This window comes from Dasypus novemcinctus, chromosome 21, assembly GCF_030445035.2.
Source record: "Dasypus novemcinctus isolate mDasNov1 chromosome 21, mDasNov1.1.hap2, whole genome shotgun sequence".
Lineage (NCBI taxonomy): Eukaryota > Metazoa > Chordata > Mammalia > Cingulata > Dasypodidae > Dasypus > Dasypus novemcinctus.
In genome coordinates, this window is record NC_080693.1 from 9,365,919 (window position 1) to 9,390,037 (window position 24,119).

At 39.7% G+C, this 24,119-nt stretch overlaps 1 protein-coding gene across 5 annotated transcripts in view; it reads right to left on the reverse strand.

The window, feature by feature from the left end:
- The window catches only part of LOC131274947 (ral guanine nucleotide dissociation stimulator-like), a 225,986-nt gene that overhangs the window by 35,739 nt on the left and 166,128 nt on the right, over nt 1-24,119 (reverse strand). The gene's annotated exons all lie outside the window — the stretch shown is intronic.

Below are 24,119 nucleotides of genomic sequence, written 5' to 3' on the forward strand. Positions count from 1 at the left end.
AAAGGTAAGGGTGAAATGAGAAGTTTAAAAGGGACAGAGATGGACTGATGTACAAAGGAGTAAGGGAGAAATAAAACTGCAAATAAGATAACTAATAGGGTAAAAATTAAGGTTATGTCAGTGTTATTTATTTTATTTCAATCTGATGAAAATCAAGTCTGGTTCTTGGTTTAGCTGCTCATATCAGATGCCATTTATGTCTTCTGGGTGACATAAGCCTACCATAACTAGTATGTATTAATTATACAGGCCTGGTCCTGTGTTTTGGGATACCTGTCTACATCAGAAGGTTTCTCCACCTCATCCCATAATTTTAATATTGAGGTTTAAGTCCCTAGTAGATATAGATTTCCAGGCAGGGATGGGACATTTCTTTAAATGAGAAATATGAGTCCAAGAATAAATAATTTCAAGTTTAGCTACACATGGGTAGTTAAAAGTATCTGGTCCTTTCTAGTGATATTGGAGTACATCTTTGTGGAGGTGTCTTTTCCAATATACAAAATCACCAGGGTAAATATTGTGTTTCTAAATGCCTTTGTCTCCTGGGAGCACTGTAAAAGGAATGTTCTATCAAAGAATCAGTCTTCTTTAAGGTTTGGATTAGCTCCTAGTAATAGGTTAGTATATTTTCTCTTATGTGGCAAGGCTTATATAGTTTATATTCATAGGTCCCTTTTACAAATTCAAATGGGGATAATTTATGTTATACAAAATGAATGGATCTTAGATGTAGTGTGTATTTAGATAGGGCTTTTGTCCATGTTAGATTGAGGGATTCCATGAAATTGCCTTATTAAATTTTATGATACCATTTGTTCATTTTACCTCTCCAGAAAATTGAGGATGATAGAGAAGTTTTTGGTTGATGGGTAAGACCTAAATTTTTGTGTGACTCAATTTATTGCAATATTGGCTTTATTACAGTGGTCTGGAACCAATCCCACAATATCTCTAAGCTACGCCTGTAGCCTTTTATTGCTGGTTGACAAGTCTCCTGGATTTTAAATTAGTTTATAATATTTCTGAAAAAGCCAGTCTCATTTTATGACAAAAGAGAAATAAAGGTAGCCATTCACACTTCTTTTATCTATGGGTGGTTAAATTAACAGGTCTTTGTTTTATTTTTTTCTGAGTTATGACTGGTAGCTTCACAATCATGTTAAAATTCAGGTTCAGCTACATCTCAGCAGAAAGTACAAATTACTCTCCATTCGGAAAATTTGTCATTGAGGGCCCATGACAAGATAAACTACTTTGAGACACTTTTCACAGCTCAGGATATCCCTCCATTCTGACAAACTGCACACCACTCACCACTCATCATTGAGGCCACTCTCTTTCCTTGTCCCTCTAACATGAAGCTGTGACTTCTGGGAGGCACCTGAACACTCAGATTTTCATTTGAGGAGTTTTCCTGGGGAAATTCAGGTGGAGCTACTATGATGTCTGGAGCCTATGGGTTGACATAGTCTCTTGAAACAACCCTGAATGCTTGTTAAGATCAGGAACATGAGTGTGCTTCTAGAATGGTTGGTGTTTGAGGTCTAGATTCTTCAGCTGATTCCTCTTTCACTACAACAACAGGAAAATCATAATTATCAGGTGGGTCACTGTTCTTCTTTTATTAGGATTAGCACTAACATGACTACTGGGACTTCATGTGTTGAATTAGTTCCTGTTGATTTGCTGGAAAATCCAGAACTTCCTCAGCCCCCATGAGCTGGAGATATTAGGTGGACATATTGGGGGATGTACACTAGTCAGAGGAACAGGTACTGCATTGCATGGAGATGGTAGTGATGAAAGGGGGACTGGATGGTTCTGTTTGAGCTGACTATGATGTCTGCTAGCATCTTTCCTTACAATATTGTCTGAAATAATAGTCCTTAAGTAATCATTATCTGGAAGAGAAGGAAGATTATAAGAACCTCACTGGTGAGCTCAGATTGATCATAGGTGAACCAAAAGCTTTTTCATCATATCCTGCTGCACTAGTAATGGTGGGACTGGAAGGAGGACAGGATGTACTATTGACAGTTGATGGGGCAAACTTCTTCATGAACATCTTCAATCTCTGAGGTGCTATTATGGGGTGTGACAATTTTAGATTATTTTATGAATCCCAAAAAGAGAAAGATTATGGTTGTGGATTAATCTGTTACTCTGGGTATGATACCCTTTGATTGCATTGAATTCAGCTGAGTTACCTTTGATTAGATTACCTCTTAAGATTGCTTTGAGGACTTTTTAATTCAAGCACATCACAGGGGACACAGATTGAGTCCCCACCCCATTGGTGGGTCTGATATAAATGGACACTCACACAGACAGACACAGAGAGAGCTCTGTCATTTTTTATTCTGCCATGTGACAGAAAGGAGAAAGCTCAAACAGTGGGAGCCCAAGGGAGAGATGAGCTATTTTGCTTGCTAGTTTATAGCTGACCTTAGGAAGAGCACAGACCAGCTGAGACTTATATAGGAAGCCCGAAGATGCAAGCCTTATGCCAGCCTGCAGCTGAAATCAGGAAGAGGCAGAGGAGCTGAGCCTGAGAGGAAGCCCAGAATTGGAAGGCTGAAATCTCACGGAGATCATCAGCCAACTTGCTTCAACATGTGGCAGCTGGCTTTGTGAGAAAGCAACTAAAGCTGGACTTTTTATTGCCTTGTAACTGTAAGCTTTTACCCCAAATAAATACCCTTTATAAAAACCAACAGATTTCCAGTATTTTGCATCAACAGCCCATTGACAGACTAATATATGGGGTTTTGCTGGTCAGTACACACCACCTGGAGGACCTGGAGGGTCTCTAACTCCAGGACAGTGTTGTCCAATAGAAAGAAAATGTGTTCCACTTAGCTAATTTAAAATTTTCTAATAGCCACGTTAAAGAAAGTAAAAAAGAAAAAAGTCAAATTAATTTTCATAGTTTAAATATTATATCAACATGAATCAATTTGAAATATTTGTCAACTAAGAAATAACAAAGCTGCAAGGCAACAAAAGCATTTATTTGGGGTCTTAGAATTGAAATTAGGGGAGCACCTAATGTGGTAGCCACCCATATTTAATCCTGTCTTGGCATTTCCAGGCAAGGATTTTTAGAGGAAAATAAGATCAGAGGAGTGGTTTGTGGTTGGTGGATATTTGGGGTACTCCAATTGTCCTTAAGTTTAGATTGTTGAAGTTATTTATCTTGTAGTTTGTGTTGTGGTCCCAATGTCCTTGGGGTTTTGAGAACATTGCTCCTTGAGGCTTTGTATACTTTGGTAGTTTGTGAGAGCTGGCTGAGACCTCCAGACACTATTTTTAATCTTTTAGCTAAAGTACCTCAATTTTGTTTTATTCTTTTAATGCCATTAACAGTGAGATACTTTACATTCTTTTTCTCATTATGTCTTTGAACTCAGTGTGTACTTTAAACTCAGCATCTTTCTCAATTCCGACAAGTCCCATTGCAGGTGATCAATAGCTACCTGTTGCTGGTGACTACCATAGTGGACATTTCAGCTCTAGAACCTTTCACCACTTCAACTCAAATGTGAAAGATGAATCGAGTTCTTAGTTTAACCTAGCTTTTCAGGTTCAGAAGATTGGAACCATAAGTCTCTACATTTGCATCCCTCTTGCCTAGAACTAGGGATGCACATAATATATGTACAATAGCCCCAATTCAGTCATTTCATGGAATCTCCATTTTATGACATTTATATGACATGTGAAAGAATTATGCACATTCTTTCTCCAGCTGAGACATGGCAGAACACTTTCAAAAAGAAAGCAGATGGGGAATCAGATGTGGCTCAGTTAGTTGGGCTCCTGTCTACCATATGGGAGGCTCTGGGTTCATGTCCCTTGGCCTCCTTGTGAAGGCAGGCTTGCCTGCATGCTGCAGAGGGCCATCAGGCCCGCAAGCACCACAGAGAGCTGACTCAGCAAGGTGACACAACAAAAAAGGGAGACAAGCAAAAGCACAGGAGAGTGCACAGTGAATGGACACAGAGAGCAGACAGCAAGCAAGCAGCAAGGGGGGAAATAAAATTAAAAAAAGAAATAAGGAAGGAAGGAGGGAGGGAGGAAGGAAGAAAGGAAGGAGGGAGGGAGGGAGGGAGATGTCCTGTCTGTCAGGCCTATTTTGAGAAACCCACATATTTAAAATGTGTATGCATCTGCTGCCACCACTTTATCAACTCCTGCCAGATGCATACCACCAGGAGAGTTTTTTGTGTCCTTTCTGCTCATTGGACTCTCAGAATGATGACATTAGGACAAATTGTCATCTGGGGAAACAGGTTTCCAAAATCAGGGAACTGGAACACCACCTGAATGCTGTTCTACAGATGAACCCAAGGATGCTGACTTTCCAAGGTAAGGAAACTGTGCAAACTGCTTCTCTACCCACAAAGCATCCTGGAATAAGCAACTGGCAAAATACTTTCCATTAAACACTAGCAGAATATTAGCACCTAAAACATCTGTGCCCCTGGGCACATCAAAATGTAGATTAGAATCACCTGGAGATTCTACAGGAACTAAAATACCTAAGTCATTGTATAGACCTATTCTGTCCGATCCTATAGCCACAGATGGCCATTCAGAACTGGAATTGGGGATAGTGCCTCATGGAAATGACAATATAGTGGAAATAGTAGGTTAAATAAAATATAGCATTTAAATAAATTTCACCTGTTTCTTATATTTCTTAATGTGTCTAACTAGAAAATCGACATATAACATGTGGCTCCTATCGTAATTCTCTTGGTGAGCACTGCCTAATCCTGGCATCTCAAACTTGAATATGCATTAAATTACTGAAAATCTTGTTAAAATGCAGATTCATATTCTTTAATTGGTTGACCTGAGAATCTGGATTTTGAGGGGAGCCCAGGTGTTGCTGGGGCTGCTAGATGGACCACACTCTGAGAGTCAAGGCCCTGCACTAAGTGAACATGACCAGCTCTCTGGCTGTGAGCCCCAGGAACCTGCCACGTTAAAAGCCCCCACTAATCCACAGTCAGTGTAGACAGCCACAAGAGTGAGTGGATTTATCCCAGTGTTCAGAATCCCAAGCAGTGAGTGGTGTTTTTTCCTGTAGATTTATGTCCAGCTGCAGACTCTGACCCTGCATCCTGCAGTGTGTGCTGCCCCCACTGACTGACCTAATGTTATAGAAAATAATACCTGATCCAGTTTCACAGCTTAACTCTCACTTATTTTTGTAAGAGTAAGGTAAATGGTTAAAGTGAGTTCTCTGATCATATTCCTGGATAACAGTGATGAAGTAGGATGCCAGAGCCGATCTGACAGACCCTCAAAAGCCAGCTCATGTTTTCCCTATTCCTGGTGTGTTACAATGTGTCACATAATCCATGGGGGCATTTGGAGTTAAAATATGAGTGTGCTTTGTTTTATATCTTGGGACAAAACATCTGTGAAAAGAATGAACTTATTTTCTGTTTATTTTCTAATTGTTTTTCTTTTTACTTTAATGTTTGGGGTAGGGAAAGGTCTCCCAAGTTTGTTTCCCCAGGAAAGTTTTGATTTAAGGAAAAATCAAAATTAAGAAAATAATTTCAGTGATTAACTCAGACCTTTGCATTAAAAGTGAATTTTGAGTATGATCTGTCCTTTTGCTGAACTTCTTATTTTCCTTCCACAGTGGATATGACCTTGGATTTTGACATGTGCCACAACCATCTCATCATTTCTGATGAATGGAGGCATGTCTGTTGTGGACATAGCAACCAGCCCCTGGAAGAGTGCCCTGCGAGATAACAGCTACAGGTTTTGTGTCCTGGGCTCAGGTCACTTATGGCCTCCATTACTGGGAGGTGGGCATGGTAACAAGCAAAGAATGGGACCTGGATATTTGCAAGTAATCTATTCAATGAGAAGGAAAGTTCTTAATGTCTTCAGAAATTGAATTGTGGACACTGAATTTGAGAAAAGGAAAATGCTTTTCTGACAACACTATACCAAATATTGTTCTTCAGGTAAACCCCAGTTGTACCAAATGGGAGATTTTCCTGGATTTAAATATGGACACCTTACTTTTTATAAAATTAGTGATGGATCCCATATCTTTACATTTACCAAGATTTCTGCTTCTGAGCCACTGTGGCCATTCCAAGAAATGATGATCAAAGTTTCTTGAGTATCTCTTCTCCAGTGTTTCCAAGTATCCTCCAGCATAGCCCAAAAAAGACAAAGCCAAGAACAACAAAGCACTTTTTCTGAAATTTACATAGTGTTTATATCTATGGCTTTTCTACTTGGTTCATACATGGTACAGAGTACTAGAAAAAAATGTGGATTATCTTACCAATCAGAAACATGAAAACTTCATTAAAATATAATTTTCATTTTAAACATTAAATGTTATGGTCAAATTTGTTACATGTTATATTTCTATTCCTATAGTAATTCCTGAACTCTCAAATAAATTTGAAACGTTTTTCTATTACCGTAAGATCAACTTCACTATTTTTGTAGGTGATGAATTAAATAAACACTTGGATGTGACCAAATGGATTACCTAATTTTGTAAATGATATGAAATACTAATACTGTTAATTCACAGTAATCACAGAGAACTGGTTAAATGCTTGAAAAAATCCAGAAGTGACAATTTTATCTAACACTTGCTTGGACATATGCTTTTCTAGGTCAGCAGTGAGGTGTCATGTGTTTTATTAATTTTTATTCAAAGTTTATTTCAGATTAAAAAACAAAGTAACAGATGAAAGGTAAACATGGAAGCATCACTCCAAAAAATGTTCTGTCCAAACACTTTTCTTTCATCTAATCTCAAAAACAAACTCAATTGCACATGTGTTTTAGAATTTGAACTGTTTGATCTCAAATGTACTCTGGTAACTTTCAAAATGCTCAACACTTCCTTCTTGATTGTTCCATCTGACATCTTCAGTATTGCTTTCACCTCCTGTTCCTGAAATAGACACGGTCACTGTGAAGACTGGATGTTATATGCTAGGTGTTGATTTTCCTATCACAATTTGTTTCTTCTCCCCATGGCTATATTTAACCACCTGCTAGCATTGTTATGAATTTCTTGAAGTTTAAAATTTTAAGAATAGTCCTATATAAAATATGGAAGAATCGTTGAAGAAGATATTCCAGAGTTTACTTTGTCTATTTTAAACTGACATCAGACAAGCCCAAACTCAAAGTTGCATACACGTACTGGGGAAATATAAAATATTATTAAATAATTTAAAGGTGCATATTCCACAAAGAGAGAAATCCCAGGACAAAATATGAGGAGTCAACTTGAAGTCACATGATTAAGCAATTTGGGATTGTGTTGCTTAATACAAGTATTTGGAAGCATATAATTTGCCATTGGTCAAATGGGGATTTGTACAACTTAATATTTCTTAAATAATTACAATTTTGAAGTAATGCTCTGTTCTCACAAATAGCAGAAAACTTTCCTATGTCCTAGCAAGAATGCGGGGAAGTTGATCTCAAACTAGAGTTGACACTGGAAAAAGAACTGTCAGAAACTGAAAGCTAAAGTCAGTGATTCAGCCTGCTGAGGAGCCTAATTTCTCTTTCTTGGATTAAGGAATTCCTGGGCTAAGAAGTTATCATCAACACGACTCTTGGGTGAGAATAAATCATGTCACCTTAGTAGATTTCAAGAGTCTTGAAGACAGGGACCACATTTTTGACTCCTGCTGCTCCCTCAGTGAACTTAGTCACCTACTAACCATTCACAGAGCCCAGCTCCTAGCAAAAAACCAAAATGCCATGCACCCCTCTCTGAGCCTCCATGTGCCTAGAGGTTGCCATTAGATATTGTGCTGGCCAATAAGGTATAAAGGCATTATGCTGGGTGCCTTATGGAGGAGGTTTTGCTGCCACAGTATAGCCTGGTGAAGAAAGCCTTCCCAACACCTGGCTTTCCTGTCTTTAAATGCCTGGGGATGCTGTAACCACCCTGTACCCAGGAGGGAGCAAAGGTGGATCTGAAATCCAGTCACTCTGGAGAGAGTAGACAAAGGGGATGTAGAAATCAGTCATTTGCCATCAACAGCATCTTCCCTGATCTGTTATCCCCTACCCTGTATATTTATGTTCTGCAAGGGACACATAATAAGAAATCAATGAATAGCTATATAAATAACTATATTCCTTATCAGAAATGGGATTTTCAAATATTTCCTCATCTTTGGTGGGTTATCTTTTCACATTCTTGGCAGTGTCTTTTGATAAACAAAGATGAACACTCAGTCTTTTGACAAATGTCTACTTTCTTGTAATTTGCAATGTTCAGAGCATGGAACAGCTAGCAGTTTCCTGAGTAATGGTTTTGGCTCTAAATCAGAGCCCCATATGCTTGCAACCTTGTGGACAATTTAATGCCATGCTTCTGTGTCATGGTCTGCCAGTGGCTCCATTCAGTGAGCAATTGTGCTCTCCTCGCTTGTCCAGCAGATCCGCACCTGAGTCCTCAGCCATGCACACTTTACTCAAGCTGTTATCACCTTTTTCTCCTCTTATTTGCTTGATTCTCCCTTCACTGTAAACATGCTCAATCTCTGGTTTTGAATTTGTGAGCCACTGTTTGCTTAATCTCTAGACCAGCAAGGTGCATTGAATCTTTTCTTCTCTGATAGAAGAATCATCATTCAGGTATGGAATCTGGTGATTGCTTCTTCCATATGGACCCACAAGTCTCTTCTCTATTAAGAGAGGAAACATTAACTACAAGGCAGTCATGCATTAGAAACTGCATGTCTCAGGAAGGGAGGTTCCTTAGATAATGCTGCTAGATGAGGTTGTAATGTGTTGTGAGGGAAAGTTTCAATAAAGACCCCAGATACTTAGGCAAATGATAGTCTTTCCCTCACAAGGTACCCCTGAAATAGAATTAAACATACATTTCAAAATTTTGGAAGAGAGACACAAATGATATTATATTTAATAAATTATAAAAACTAAAATGGAAAATAGAAAATCTTGTTTTCAGATGACAGCCATGTATATGTAAATTGTCTCCATGAATTGACATATAGAATATTACATTGATAAAAAATAAAGGTTTTGGATAAAATTCTAATGCATAAAATGGAATGTATCCCTTTGGATAGTAAAGAACACCTGGAAATATTATTAAATTTCGTAAGTCAGAATCAAATATATGGTATTCCACCATGAAGAGGAATTAAATTCATATTTGATACTGGAATTGGAGCATTATTTCTTCATCTAATTATACCTACATTAGAGGCTGAGAAATATTTATATACAAATATAGGCTCATATTCTTTTATACTTCTCATTTTATTATTTTTTTATTAGAATAGTTGTGAAAATACAGAACAATCATGCATGAAAAACAGGATTTCCATACACCAGCCAACCAACAACTTGCATTGATGTGGAACACTGTTATAACTGATGATACCACATATTTATAATTGTACTATTAATTAAAGTCCATTATTTAACTTAGGATTCACATTTTGTGTATTTGTTATAATTTTTATTCTGTTACCATGTAGAAATCTGAAAATTTCCTTCCTGGATCCACACTGCCATGAAGAAAATGGAATGATTAGATTCTTAATCAAATATAATTATTATGGAAATTGTTATAGAGGAGGAAAGAAAGGACTTATCTGCATTTCTTATTAAGCAAGTAAAATTAAAGAAAGATGGGGAATTATATGTGTTATCATTTGGAATAAAATCAAAAGATCCTTTATTCATTAACTTTATTACAAAAAAAATCTCTAACACTTTCTGCCATAGATGGGGAAATATCAGAAGTCATCCTAGTTCCCTAGTACATGAAGAGAATCATTATCCACTCTGCAGTGTTCAAACCCACTAGCAAATATAGAAGCTTTCTTAGAGAATTTGTCTGATTTATCATTTGATATTATAGAAAATGAGAGAAAAATAACTGCATGTGTTCAGGCAGAATTTTAAAATGTATTTAAATAAATATTGGAAATGTGACTGAATGAAAAGTTTCTGGGCCTTGATCTCATATTAAATACACTTATTTGCCTATATTATTTTATCCTGTGAATGCTGAAGTATACAGGCCCAAGATGAAAATGATATTTGCATTGATTGATTTTTAAAGATTGCCATTTTATTTCCTGTATCTTGATTTCTGGGTTAGCCTTTTCTTAATGTCAAAGATTGCATATTATTTGGTGATATTGTGACTATTCTTTATTTTTTGTGTGTGTTATTTTAAAATTTTATACTTTGACTCCTAGGAAGACTGTAGCAGGTAAGTAGATATGAGCAACTCGCCATCATCACACAATTCATCCTCATGGATATCTCAAGCTCCCAGGAGCTGCAAGTTGTGCAAGGTCTGTTCTTCTTAGTGATTTATCTGGGAGCATTGACTGGGAATCTTCTATTATTGTCATAGTGCAAACCCATGTCTACACTCTTCAATGTATTTATTTATAGGCAATTTATCTCTGATAGTTCTTTGCTGCATTTCAGTTACTGTTCCCAAAGTGGTTGTGAATTTCTGTCAGGTAATACATCAGTTTTTCTCACAGCATGTGCTGCTCAAATTTCCTGCCACTCTCTGCACTATGGACTCACCATCGCCCCATGTCTGTGCACACAGGCGGCTGGTGGCTCCTGGGCAGGTGGGTTGGTCAACTCTGCCATCCACACAGGCACATATCCAGGCTCCCTTCCACAGGGGCAAATGTAATCTATCAGCATTTCTGTGAAGTACCTCAAACTTTGAGGATCTCATCTTTAGATGATTAGTTTTCTGAGTTTGTGGTCCTAGCTATGAATATAGGCATAGGCTTAATATGTTCTGCTTTGTTGTTTCTATCATACATTTATATATTTTCAGTGGTGCTTAGCACACATTCCATGGAAGCCCATAATAAAGCCTTATCCACCTGCACTCCACAGTTGGCAGTTCTACTTATATTTACAATTTCTGGAATTATTGCTGTCTTAGGTCCTATTGCAGATGGAGCATCTCTTAGCAATCTGCTCACAGGCATGTCTGCACCATGTGTCCCCATTCATCAACTCCCTCACTTGTAGTCTCCAGAACAGAGAGATTAACACTGCTGTAGGCAGAATGTTCAACAAGTATTTAGAGTGTCCAACCAGGTTTATCCATGATTTAAAAATACATAAAAACAAAATTTGTAAGAATTGTCATTTATATTTGATGTACATTGTTAGGTTTAAATCTTTCCTTGTAAAATATCTAGAGTTATCTTGTCTAGTTATATTTTGCTGTTTACACGTGGCAGCCAGCTCTGTGTCTCTGTGTCATACTCTTTCATATCCTAGGTTTAGAGGTAAAAACAATGTGTGGAATTATATAAGACTGTGCCTTACATGGTGGGAATGTAGGTGGGAATATGGAGGGTTCAGCCTCCATGGAGGGTTGTATGGCAGTGTCTAAAGAAATTGAATATATATTCAGGCTGAGTATATACCCAGAAGAATTGAGAGCAGTGACACCAATAGACATCTGCACACCTATGTTCATAGAGATGTTATTCATGGTTGCCAAAACATGGAAACAACCCAGGTGTCCATCAGTCAATGAATGGATAAACAAACTGTGGTGTGATGCATGATGGAATATTATGCAGCTCTAAGAAGAAATGATGTAGTGAAGCATGTGAAAACATGGATGAACCTGGAGGACATTATACTGAGTGAAGCAAGCCAGTCACAAAAGGACAAATACTGTATGTTTGTGCTAGTATGAACTAAATATATAACATAATTTCATGGCATTAACTTAAATATGGGCAGAAGAAAATAAAATGAGAGTAGACAAGGGAAAGCTGAGGATTCATCTGTGCAGAACTGGTCAACAGGTTGTTTGTGAATCTTTGGAAAGGAATAGAAATAGTGAAAGCACATCATAGTGTTTGTAACTAGCAGAACTATTCTAGGTGTGATAGTGGTTGAAAGGGAACATCTAAGGTCATATATTACTAGAAGGAAAGCTAAAAACTGTAACATGGGACCTCACATAAAATATGAATATGGGTACTACTGCATATCTAAGACTGTTTTTACAAACTATGAATACAAACTAGATTGACAGAAAAAGAATAGCAGCAATATACAGCAGGGGAAGCATAGAGAGATTGAGAGTTGAAAGAGTTTTTTGCTTTTTGTTTATTAGTATTATTGAAATAATGAAAATTCTGTATAATGATTGAAGTGATTAATACACAACTATGTGATTATATCAAATATCATTGATTGTACACTTGGATGAATTGTATTCTTTATTAATATGTATCATTAAAATCGATTGACAGTAATTGATCAAAACTATATTTCCCAATGTCTCTTTGAGACTCTTAGAATCTTGCTAAACTCCTTTCTTCTCAATCTATTCATTCTCTTCCTTCTTTTCTTTCATGACAAAAATTACTGTAGTTCCCACTCCCAGACCACTGTTTCATCCCCTCTCAATCTTAGGTACTTTAACCATTTTTCCTTTTAATTTCATTATTAGAGTTGTGCATTTATAGAACAATCATGCTGAAATTAGAGGATTCCCATATATCACCCTATTATTAACACTCTGAATTGGTATATATTTTTTTGTTATAGTTGTTGAAAGTACATTTTTAGAACTGTATTATTAATTATAGTCCATGGTGTAGGTAAGGATTCACCGTGTAAAACAGTTCATGGATTACTTTTTATTTTTTATTCTTATTGTTATATATACAATTTAACATTTCCCTTTTTATAAGTTTTATTGAGATATATTCACACTACCAAACAATCCATCCAAGTGTACAATCAGTGGCTTTCAGTATAATTACAGAGTTATACATTCATAACCACAATTAATTTTAGAAAATATTCATTAACCAAAAAAGAAAATAAACTATGACTTAGCTGTAACCTCTCAATACCTCTGTCCTCCTCCAGGCCTTTATAATCACTAATCTAATTCTGCCTCTATAGATTTATTTATATTTACATTTTATAATGGAATCATACCATATATAAGTTTGTGTATGGTTTCTTTCACTTAACATAATGATTTTTAATTTTTGTAATTATTTTTAAAATTAGGTAAGTAGGTTTACATAAAATTATGTAAAAAACTAAATTTACATTATTATGTAATAATTTGTCTTTGTTATAATTGATGAAGCAATATTAAAATATTACTATAGTCCATAGGTTGCACTAGGTGTATTTTCCCCCATATGGCACCCTATAATTTACACCTTGTAATAGTGAGGCATATATTTTATAGTTCATGAAAGACCATTCTTTATTTGGACTATTTACCACAGTAATCATCCACCCCAGGTTTCACTGTGTTATACAATAACATGTTTTATCTCTAGCTTTCCTTCTAACAACATTCAAGAGTGAAAACTCCCACTTTCTACTACAACACACATAATTCAGTGCAATTATATATTACACTCACAAAAATGTACTGCCATCACTTCTACCTATTTCCAAATATTTACAATCAACCTAAATAGAAATTCTGCACAAAGTAAGCATCAATTCCACATTCTCTACCCTCCTTCTATCTCCTGGGAACCTATATTCTAGACTCAAAAGTCTATTAATTTGCTTGTTATAATTAGTTCATATTATTGAGATCATACAATATTTGCCCATATGCATCTGACTTATTTGATTCAACATAATGTCCTCAAGGTTCATCTATGTTGTCATTTGCATAAGGATTCCATTCCTTCTTACAGCTGGATAATATTCCACCATAGGTCTATAGCATAAAATTGTTTATCCATTAATCATTTGATGGATCCATCTTTTGGCAATTGTGAATAATGTTGCTATGAACATTGGTATGCAAAAGTATTTTTGCATTCCTACTTTAAGTTCTTCAGGGTATATAACTAGAGTGGGAGTGTGAAATCATATGGCAATTCTATACTTAGGTTCCTGAGGAAGCACTAAACTTTTACAGCACTTGCACCATTTTACATTCCCACCAGCAGTGAGTTACTGTTCCTCTTTTTCCACATCCCGTCCAACATCAATAGTTTTCTTTTTTTAAAATGGTGGTCATACTATAAGGTGTGAGATGACCTCATTGTGGATTTGATTTACAATTCCCTATTAGGTAGGGATGTTGAGCAATTTTTCATATACTTTATAGTCATTTGTATTTCTTCCTTGGAAAGGATGTCTACTTTATAGTCATTTGTATTTCTTCCTTGGAAAGGATGTCTATTCAAGTCATTTGTCCATTTTGTAATTGGGTTGTCTTTTTATTGCTTAGTGGTGGAATTTCTTTATATAGTTTGGATATCAAACACTTAGCAGATATGTAGGTTCCAAATATTTTCTGCCATTGAGTTGGCTGCCTTTTCATTTCCTTGACAAAGTCCTCTGAGGTGTAAAAGCTTTTAATTTTGAGGATATCCCTTTCTCTATTTTTTTTCTTCTTTTGCTTGTGCTTTGGTTTTAAAGTCTAAGAAACCATTGGTTAACGCAAGAACTTGAAGATGCTTCCTTACATTTTCTTCTGGTACTTTTATAAGTCCTGGCCTTTGTATTTAGCTCTTGAATCCATTTTGAGTTAATTTTTGTATAGGGTGAAAGTTGTACTTCTTCCTTTCCAGACTGTATTCTTCTATTTCTTCTTCTTACGTGACTGCTTTGGCTACAACTTCTAGCACAATGTTGAATAATAATAATACTTTCACTTTTGATGCTGCTGATTCTCTATATTCCTTTTTTATTCTCAATTTCACTTATCTCTGCCCTAATCTTTCCTTTATTTCCTTTTATTCCTTTATGTTTAGTCTGCTGTTCTTTTTTCTAGTTCTTCTAGGTGTGTATTTAACTTTTCAATTTTAATTTTTTCTTCTTTTTTTAATGTGGGCATTTAGGGGCATAAATTTCCCTTTTCTCACTGCTTTTGCTGCATCCATTAGTTTCTTTATATTGCATCTTCATATTCATTAATATGGAGATATTTACTAAGTTTTTGCAGTTTTTTTTGATCCACTAACTGTTTGAGTGTGTTTACCTCCAAATATTTGTCAATTTTCCATTTCTCCACCTATTAACTGTTTTCAGCTTCATTCCATTATGATATATGTATATCATCAATATATTGTACCAACGCCTTCTTGCCTACATATTTTCTGAATGAGAAATCCACACTTAATCTTACTGCAGTTCTCAGAGTAAGTGTTTTGCATAATTTTAATCTTTTAAAATTTATTGAGTCTTGTATTTTGACTTATCATGTGGTCTTTCCTGGACAATGATCCATGAGCACTTGAGAAGAATATATAACCTGCTGTTTTGGCAGGCAATGTTCTGTATTTATGTTAGGTCCAGCTCATTCATCAAATTTCTCATGTTCTCTATTTCCTTATTGATCTTATTTCCAAATGTTCTATTTGTAAGAGTCTTGTATTGAATTCTCCAACTATTATTTCAGAAATGTCTGTATCTTCCTTTGCTTTTGCCAGTTTTTGCCTCATGTATTTTAGGGTACCCTGGTTAGGTGCATATTTGCTTATGATTGCTATTTCTATGTGGTGCATTGCCCTTTTTATTAATATCTGATGCTCTTATTTGTCTTTTGTGTGCTGCCTGGGCACCCATCCTACTTTGGCTGAGCCCTTTTCTCAACACTGACCCCTGCCCAAGTTAATAAGCAGCTTTCCAGCCCTGGCGCATAACCCCCGTAACCCCCCCTCCCCCGGAACCTAAACGCAGGTCTATGGCCACCACCCCTCCCACACACCTCCCTCCAAATCCACAGGCCAGTCCCAAATAATAAGCTCACCATCCCCACCGACCTTGGACCTCTAGGCCCTTTTATCTTTGCACACCGATTTGCCTTAAACTAACTAATCCTTGACGTGTGCTGTAGCCTCGGTTTCCCATTGTGCCACACCTGAGCTCCACCTGGGCCTCACCCAGCCTCCAATTTAAAATCCAACTTAACTCGCTTGAAACACTGTCTTTTGTGCTTCTGGTAGTCTTTCAGAAATGTGATGCATCTATTAAATTGCCTTTTTGATCAAATGGGGTATATTTTTAAATCATAGGAAAAAGATCAACTTTTGGCTAGCACCTGAGCCCTCATAAGTGGCTAGTTCTCATGTGGAGCAGTCTGTCCCATGCTAGCTTATCATTAAAGGGAAAACCCCTCAAATGCTATTTGCACCTAACTTTCTAGGAAAGGAAAGGAGGAAGCGGTGCTCTCTCCAGAAAAGGCTGAGCTCCCTTGGTCGCTGACTCCCGCGATGAGGACAGCCAGCTGCGGTCCCCGCAAGGAGGGGCTGCGCCCCAGGCTCTGTGCTCCCGTGGAGGATCCCTACCCCGACCACTGGGGAACCCGGTTGCCTGCCTGCTAGGGTCCTTTGCCAAGACTCAGAGCCATGTTTAGAGGAGAAAGGCTGGCAAAGGCAGCCGCCCTTGCGGAGGAAGGGGCAAGCGCTTCAACTTGTAACCCCCTTTCCCCCATTTAACAGGCTTCTGGAAACTCCCAAACAGCAACCTTTCGCCTAGACCCGGGAGATTCCCATCAGGAATTTATGTAAATACAGGCAGTTATTGAGAAAGTGAAACGCAAACCACGCTTTGTGGGTATTTCTGGCCCCAGTAATACAGCCTTGAGCACAGAGGGCGCTCCGGTGAGCAGGTGCCTGCACCAGAAACCGCCTCGGCCTGCGGCCCCCCACTCCTGCTCGGAAGATGCCCGGTCCTGACCCGGCACGGAGGCCCCTACCTGCGACACTGCAGGGCCAGGTGGCAGGTTGTCTGAGCCCGCGGAGCGCAATGGAGGCGCAGGCGCAGACGCGGCCTCGCGGTTCAAATCTCGCTCTGTCCACACGCCCTGCTCGCGGGCACGTCTGACCCTCCTCCCACCAGCGCCCCTCAGGTGGCCTGGCCGGGCCAGAGACCTTCCAGCCTTGTCCTCGTGGCTGTGTGCGCCCCGCTTTTGTTCACCTTGCGGCCCGAGGGCCTCCCCAAGGACGCCTGCTGCGCCCGCCATCAAGACCGGGGGAAAAAAGGGAAGGAGTGAGGCGCGCGGAGGCCGTGGTGTTTCCCCAGTCGTGCCCGAACCCGCCCCTTGGACCCTCGATGCTTCGAGTTAACCTGCAGCGTCTGTCCCGCTTGGTCCCCGCGCGTCCCGCTTCCCCGCGGCAAGTCCCCCCCCCGCGCAGCGCCCTCGGCCAGGGCGGCCGGTCCCGCGGTCCTGCTGCTGCGCTCTGCGGCCAGCGGGGTCAGAGCCGGCCTCGGCCCCCGGGCTAATCCTTCCCGCCTGTGCGGGCCCCACGGCCAAGGGGCCTGGGGGTGGGGGTGGGGGAAGGGTCCCTCCCGCCCACATGCGGCCCCACGCGGGGACTGCCGGGCCCGGCTCTTCCCAGCGACTTTATTTTTTTTAATTTTAATTATTTATTTATTATTATTTTTTAAATTACATTAAAAAAAAATGAGGTCCCATTCAACCCCACCGCCCCCGCCCCCCATTCCCCCCACAGCAACACTCTCTCCCATCATCATGACACATCCATTGCACCTGGTAAGTTCATCTCTGAGCATCACTGCACCCCATAGTCAATGGTCCACATCATAGCCCAGACTCTCTCACATTCCATCCAGTGGGCCCTGGGGGGATCTACAATGTCCCGTAATTGTCCGTGAAGCACTATCCAGGACAACTCCACCTCCCGAAAACGCCTCCACATCTCATCTCTTCCTCCCATTCCCCAAACCCAGCAGCCACCATGTCTACCCTTCCCACACCCATTCCACATTTTCTCTGTGGACATTGGATTGGTTGTGTCCATTGCACATGTATGTCAAGTGGGGGCTTAGATTCCACATGGATACTGGATGCACTCCTCCTGCTTTCAGTTGTAGACACTCTAGGCTCCATGGTGTGGTGGTTGACCTTCTTCAACTGCATGTTAGCTGAGTGGAGTAAGTCCAATAAATCAAAGTGTAGGAGCTGAAGTCTGTTGAGGCTCTGGGCCTGGGTGTCATATTATCAGTCCAGAGATTCAAATCCCCTACATATATCTTAAACCCAGCACCAACTACAATTCCAATAAAGTAGCATGCAAGTCTTGTGAAAAGAGATCCCCTCTGAGTCCAATTCCATCACGCAGAAACACCAGCTCCAAAGAAGGGCCATCTGTCATGGCAGTGAACCCATTCTGCCATGACCATAGAACCCGTGGGTCTCTTTATCCCTCAAAAGAACCAATAGCTGGGGTTGTATCTACCTTATCTGTCTCTTAGACTCTGTTCAGTTGTACATAGGGGTATTCCTTCTGACAACCTCCAGACTCATTTTTAGAGACTCACAGCCTTATAATCTCATTTCTCCTTTCCATTTCCCCCTTACATTAGGTCAAACAGCTTCCCGAAGTCATGTTATTATATGTAGACAGGTATATTCTGCTGTTCCGCATTGAATCTTTAATTCAAGGTCATTTTCTAGTTGCTTCTTCAGCTGGTATGTGGTAGTGATCCCTCGGTGCCAGGGAGGCTCATCCCCGGGTGTCGTGTCCCACGCTGGGGGGAATGCATCGCATCTACACGCTGAGTTTGGCTGTGAGAGTGGCCACATTTGAGTAACATGAAGGCTGTCAGGAGGAAACCCCCAGGCACAATGCTACTCTAGGCCTTGTTCTTATTGCAGGTGTATAGGCTCAAAAGTGTAGCCATTAGTATCAAGAGCCCACTGTTGGTCCCTCCTTCCTTCCTGGTTCTTGCCGTTGCACCTGGAGGATTGCCGCTGCTCTCCCAGGGCCCACACCAGTGACCCCCCGGCCAGGAGCCTAGTACCCCCCCAGCTGTTGTTTTTAATTGTTTCCACTATGAGTATATATAGACATTACCATATACCCTGGGCATATGCCCTGTATAACTCCCTGTCAACCATATATATCCTGTCAATAACATCCCATATCAGTATTCCTCTGCTGCCATTGTTGAACCACTCTGTGATCCAAAACTTCCCGTAAAGTGAATCCCAACATAATGTCAGCTTCAGAAGAGTCTTAGATCACCGAAATTCATATATATAATATACAGTACTTCCCCAGATCCACCATAAAACCTTTTCCCTTCCACAGCAATAATCTTTTAACTTATTCATATCATATTTCCTGAAACTGATGTACAGATCCCGAAACTATAGTTTTCAAACAAGGTGACATCTGTGCTTACTATGTGGTCCATACTTTAGGTTGTACAGTTTTCTAAATTTTTTAGTTATCCTATATTTTGTCTTATGGTTTTCATTATTAGTCTGTTGTCCCCTATATGTTTTTGGTGTAATATTAGCTGTTTTATATTCATCCTCATGTACTCTCACATAACTCCTCTCTTGCCCCCTTATTTACCTTTGTTCCATCCATTCCACATCCATTTTCCCCTCCCCTTAGGGCCCACAACGCCTGCCAATCTAATGCCCTGGGAGCCGTCCTTTCTCACGAGAGATACAGTTCTCTCTATTCCACGGCATTAGTCTTCCCCAGGATATGGGTCCACCCCACCCAATGGTAGAACCCACCTTGGCAAAATGAGCCTTCAGCTATTCCCTCGGAGTCCGTCCCGCATCAGACCATCCCCCCTGAGCGTCCTAACCAGGTAACCCTCCTACTTATACTTTGATACGTTTTACTCAACATTTTGTTCTCAACGAACATCTGACACTCTCCCATGTTCGTATGTTGCCCCTCCCTCCCACCTATTTCTTGGACAATATTACCCCTCTGCCCATCCCCAGCCCCCCTCAAACCCAGAAAACCCCACCCGAAGGTAACCCCTTGCCCCCATTTTGTCCCTTCTTTGTCCCAGCGACTTTAAAGACGCAGTTGGCCCGGGGCCTGAGGGTGGCGAGGCCGTGACCCGGGACTCGGCGGATCTCCACCAGGTGCGTTCCCCTTGGCAGCCGCGGGCCCCAGTTCAGAGCGGCGCGGTCTAAGTAGGGAGCTGGTCCGCCCGCAGCCGCCGCACCCCCTAGCGCCGGCCCCTTGGCGGGCACTGCCTCCCGAGCCGCCCTCTGCTCTCCGCGCCCCGAGGTGCCAGGAGACTCCCTGGTCTAAAAGCCGCCAGGCTGGGGTCGGGTCGAGAAGGCAGCTCTTTGTCTCTTTTAAGAGTTTTTCATGTTAATGTCTATTTTATCAGATATTATTATAACTACCCCATATCTTTTTGGGTTACTGTTTGAGTAGAATATCTTTTTCCAGCTTTTCTCTTTCCACTTATTTGTATCCTTGGGTCTACGGCGAGTCCCTTGTAGATAGCATATAGATGGGTCATACTTTTTTGTTGTTGCTTTTTCTGTCATTTATTTATTTTTAAATTAAAGGGAATAGATTACAAGGAATGTTACATTAAAAACATTTTTAAAAAAAACATGAGGTTTCCATATAACCCACTCCCCATCCCCCACCACATCATTTTTGTAAATTGTATTTTTTTTGAAGATATATACATCACAAAAAAATGTTACATTAAAAAATATAAGAGGTTCCTGTATATCCCCTCCCCCCACCCCAACAACCTCCCTCATCATTGTGGCACACTCATTGCGCTTGGTGAACACATTTGGGGGCACTGCTGCACTACACAGATAATAGTTTACCCTGTAGTTCTCACTCTCCCCCAGTATATTCAGTAGGTTAAGGCAGGATATATAAAGTCCAGTATCTGACCCTGCAATATCATTTAGGACAACTCAAAATTCCAAAAATGCCACCGCATCGCATCTCTTCTACCCTCTCCCTGCCCTCAGCAACTACTGTGGCCACTTTAATCCTTTCTGACAATCTGTGTCATTGATTATGGAGATTAATCCATTAACATTCAATGTGATTACTGTAAATGCAGATCTTCAACCATTTTATCCTTTTTAAAATAGTGTTCCCTTTATTTTTAAAACATAACATACATACAAAATGTGCATAAATCACTACCTAATTTAATCAACATTATTGAGATATAATTTTAAGTACGTACTTGGAGTTTTGATGAATGTTAATGTACTTGTAATCACCATCGTTATCAAGATAACAGATCATCTCCATTACCGCCAAATTCCTCATGACTCTTTACAATCAATCCCCACCCCATATCCCTGGCCTTAGGCACCCAATGATCTGCTTTCTTCAATATGGATTAGTTACACCCTTCTTGAATTTCAAATAAATGGAATAATGCAGTGTTTACTCTTTTTTTTTTAAAGATTTACTTTTTATTCACTGCCCCCTTGTTGTTTGTGCTCACTGTCCACTCTGTGTGTCCATTTGCTGTGTGCTCTCTGTGTCTGCTCCTTTCCATCCTTTCCATCTCTCTGGGAGACACTTGAACCAAACCTTGGATCTCCTATGTGGGAGAGACACACTCAATTGCTTGAGGCACCTCAGCTCCCTGGTTTGTTGTGTGTCTCATTGCCTTTCCGCTTTGTGTCTCTTTGTTGCATTATCCCACCAAGGCTGCCTGTTGAGCCAGCTGGCTGTCTTGCTTGTTTTCTCCAGGAGGCACCAGGACCAAACCAGGACCTCTCATGTGGTAGGTGGGCGCTCAATTGCTTAAGCCACATTTGCTTCCCCAGTGTATATTCTTTTGCTCTATTTCTTTTACTTAACATAATGCTTTACAGATTCAACCACATTATTATGTGTATCAGGAGTTTATTACTTTTTATTGCTAAACAACATTCCATTGAATGGTGTACAAGTATGTTTATAGGTTCACTGATTATTTCTTTTGCAGGGTCTAATGTGCTAACCTGCTGTTAAATCTGTCCAGTGAAGTTTTATTTCCAATCTTGTATTCTTCATCTCTAAAAATTCCATTTGGTTCTTTTTTTTTACAACTTTTGTTTTTCTCCTTATTTTGTTCATGTTTTCCTTTGAACATATTTATATTAGCTGCTTTAACATCGTTATTTGTTTCCAGCATCTCTGCCTTGTCTGGATTTGTTTCTATCGATTGATTTGTATTCTAGTTCTGGGTGACATTTGCTTCTTTCCAATTCTATAATTTTTATTTAGATCATGGCTATTGCAACTTTTAAAAAAAATCATTGAGTACTGCATTTTGTTGTCTTCATTTTAAAACTTTGTTTTGACATGCAGTCAACCCGTCAAGGTTTATTTTTAAGCTTTCTTGGAGCAGGGTTAGCGTAGCTTTATTTTAAGGTAGAGTGTCTCAACAGCAGCCCTGTTGACGTTTTGGGCCCAAAACTGTCCTGTGAGTTGTACTGTGTTTAACAACATCCCTAGCCTCCACCAACTGGATGGCTGTAGCATGTCATCCCCAACTGTAACAACCACACTGTCTGCAGAAATTGCCAAATGTCCCCCGGAGAACAAAATCCCCCCCGTGGGGAAGCACTTCTGCGAGGCTCCACTAGTCATGGTGGGGCAGGACCCTTCTGGGTGTCTGCCACATGCCCTAGGTCTTCAGCAAGGATGCCCAGTCTGGCTGATCAGAACGTGAATGTTTCCCAGTCTCTGCGAGCTCTGGAAATTGTTTGGCTTATAGCGTATGGTTATCCTTTGCCCAGCCTTATAGATTCTCACCTGGAAACTACTTACCAACAGGCTTAAAAGGAACCTTGTGCGTATCTCTGAAGTTCTTTATCTAAGCAAATTTCTCCTTCTGGTTCTCTGCCCGAGTCCCAGCCCTCTCCACTGCCCAGAACTTCAAATCCTGTTTCCTTAACTCAGCAAGGGTACTGTACTTACGTTTTTATGTGTCATATCTTATTATTAGCTCTCTTTTTACCTTTTTAGTGATTAATAATCTTCATTTCTATAGTCTCCTCTAACCATCTCTCCTCTCTTTTCCTTTCACCTGCAGATTCCCTTTAGTATTTCTTAAAATGCAGAAAATGATGAACGCTCTCAGTTTCTGTTTATCACTGTGTATTTTTAAATCCCCTTGGTTTTGAAGGACAGTTTTGCCAGATAAAGAATCAATGGTTGGTAGTTTTTCTATTTCAGTACCTTAAATATAGCATACCACTGCGTTCTCACCTGCAGTTTCTGATGATGAATCAGTACTTGATTTTCTCTTCCTGCTTCCAGGTTTTGCTCTTTATCTTTGACGTTTGACACTCTGATTAGTATGTGTCTCAGTCTAGGTCTATGAGGATTTATTCTGTTTGAAGTGTGTTGTGCTTCTTGGACATGTATATTTATGTTTTTCATAAGAGTGCAGAAAAGAATGGCCATTATTTCCGCAAATACTTTTTCTGCCTTTTTTTTTTTCCTTCTCCTGTCCTTCAAGGATGGCCATGATGTATATGTTTTTGTGCTTCATGCTGTCATTCAATTCCCTGAGACCCTGCTCAATTTTTCCATTCTTTCTCTATCTGTTCTTCTGACCGAAAGATTGTGAATGTCCTATCTCCTAGTTGGTTGATGCTTTCTTCTTCTGGTTTAAATCTGCTATTGTATGCTTCTATGGACTTTTATTCTCTGCCATTGTGACATTCATTCCAATAATTTCATTTTCTTTGCATGCTTTCAAATTCTTCTCTATGCTCACCTAGCCTCTTCATAATATCTTTTATCTCTTTAGCCATCATTCCTTCATCTCCTTGAATTGATTTAGGAAATTTGTTTAAACATCCTTGCTTAGTTTTTCTAAATTCTGTGTCTCCTCTTATATTTTATTTTGTTCCTTTGTCTGGGCTATATTGTCCTTTTTCTTAGTATTGCTTGCAATTATTTGCTGATATCTGGTCATCTGATTCTTGATGAATTTACTCTGTCAGTTTTACTCTCTCTCTTGCCTAGTTTTATTATTGATTGTCTTTGTGTTAAGGTTCTTTTTGACATCTGGTTTAACTTATTTTATTTTATTTATTTTTAAATATTTATTTTATTTACTTCTCTCCCCTTTCCCCCTGTTGTCTGCTCTCTGTGTCCATTCACTTTGTGTTCTTCTGTGCCCACTTGCATTGTCAGACGACACTGGGAAACTTCGTCTCTTTTTTGTTGTGTTATCTTGCTACGTCAGCTTTCTGTGTGCGGTGCCACTCCTGGGTAGGCTGTGCTTTTTTCATGTGGGGTGGCTCTCCTTGCGGGGTGCACTCCTTGCGAGTAGGACACCCCTACGTG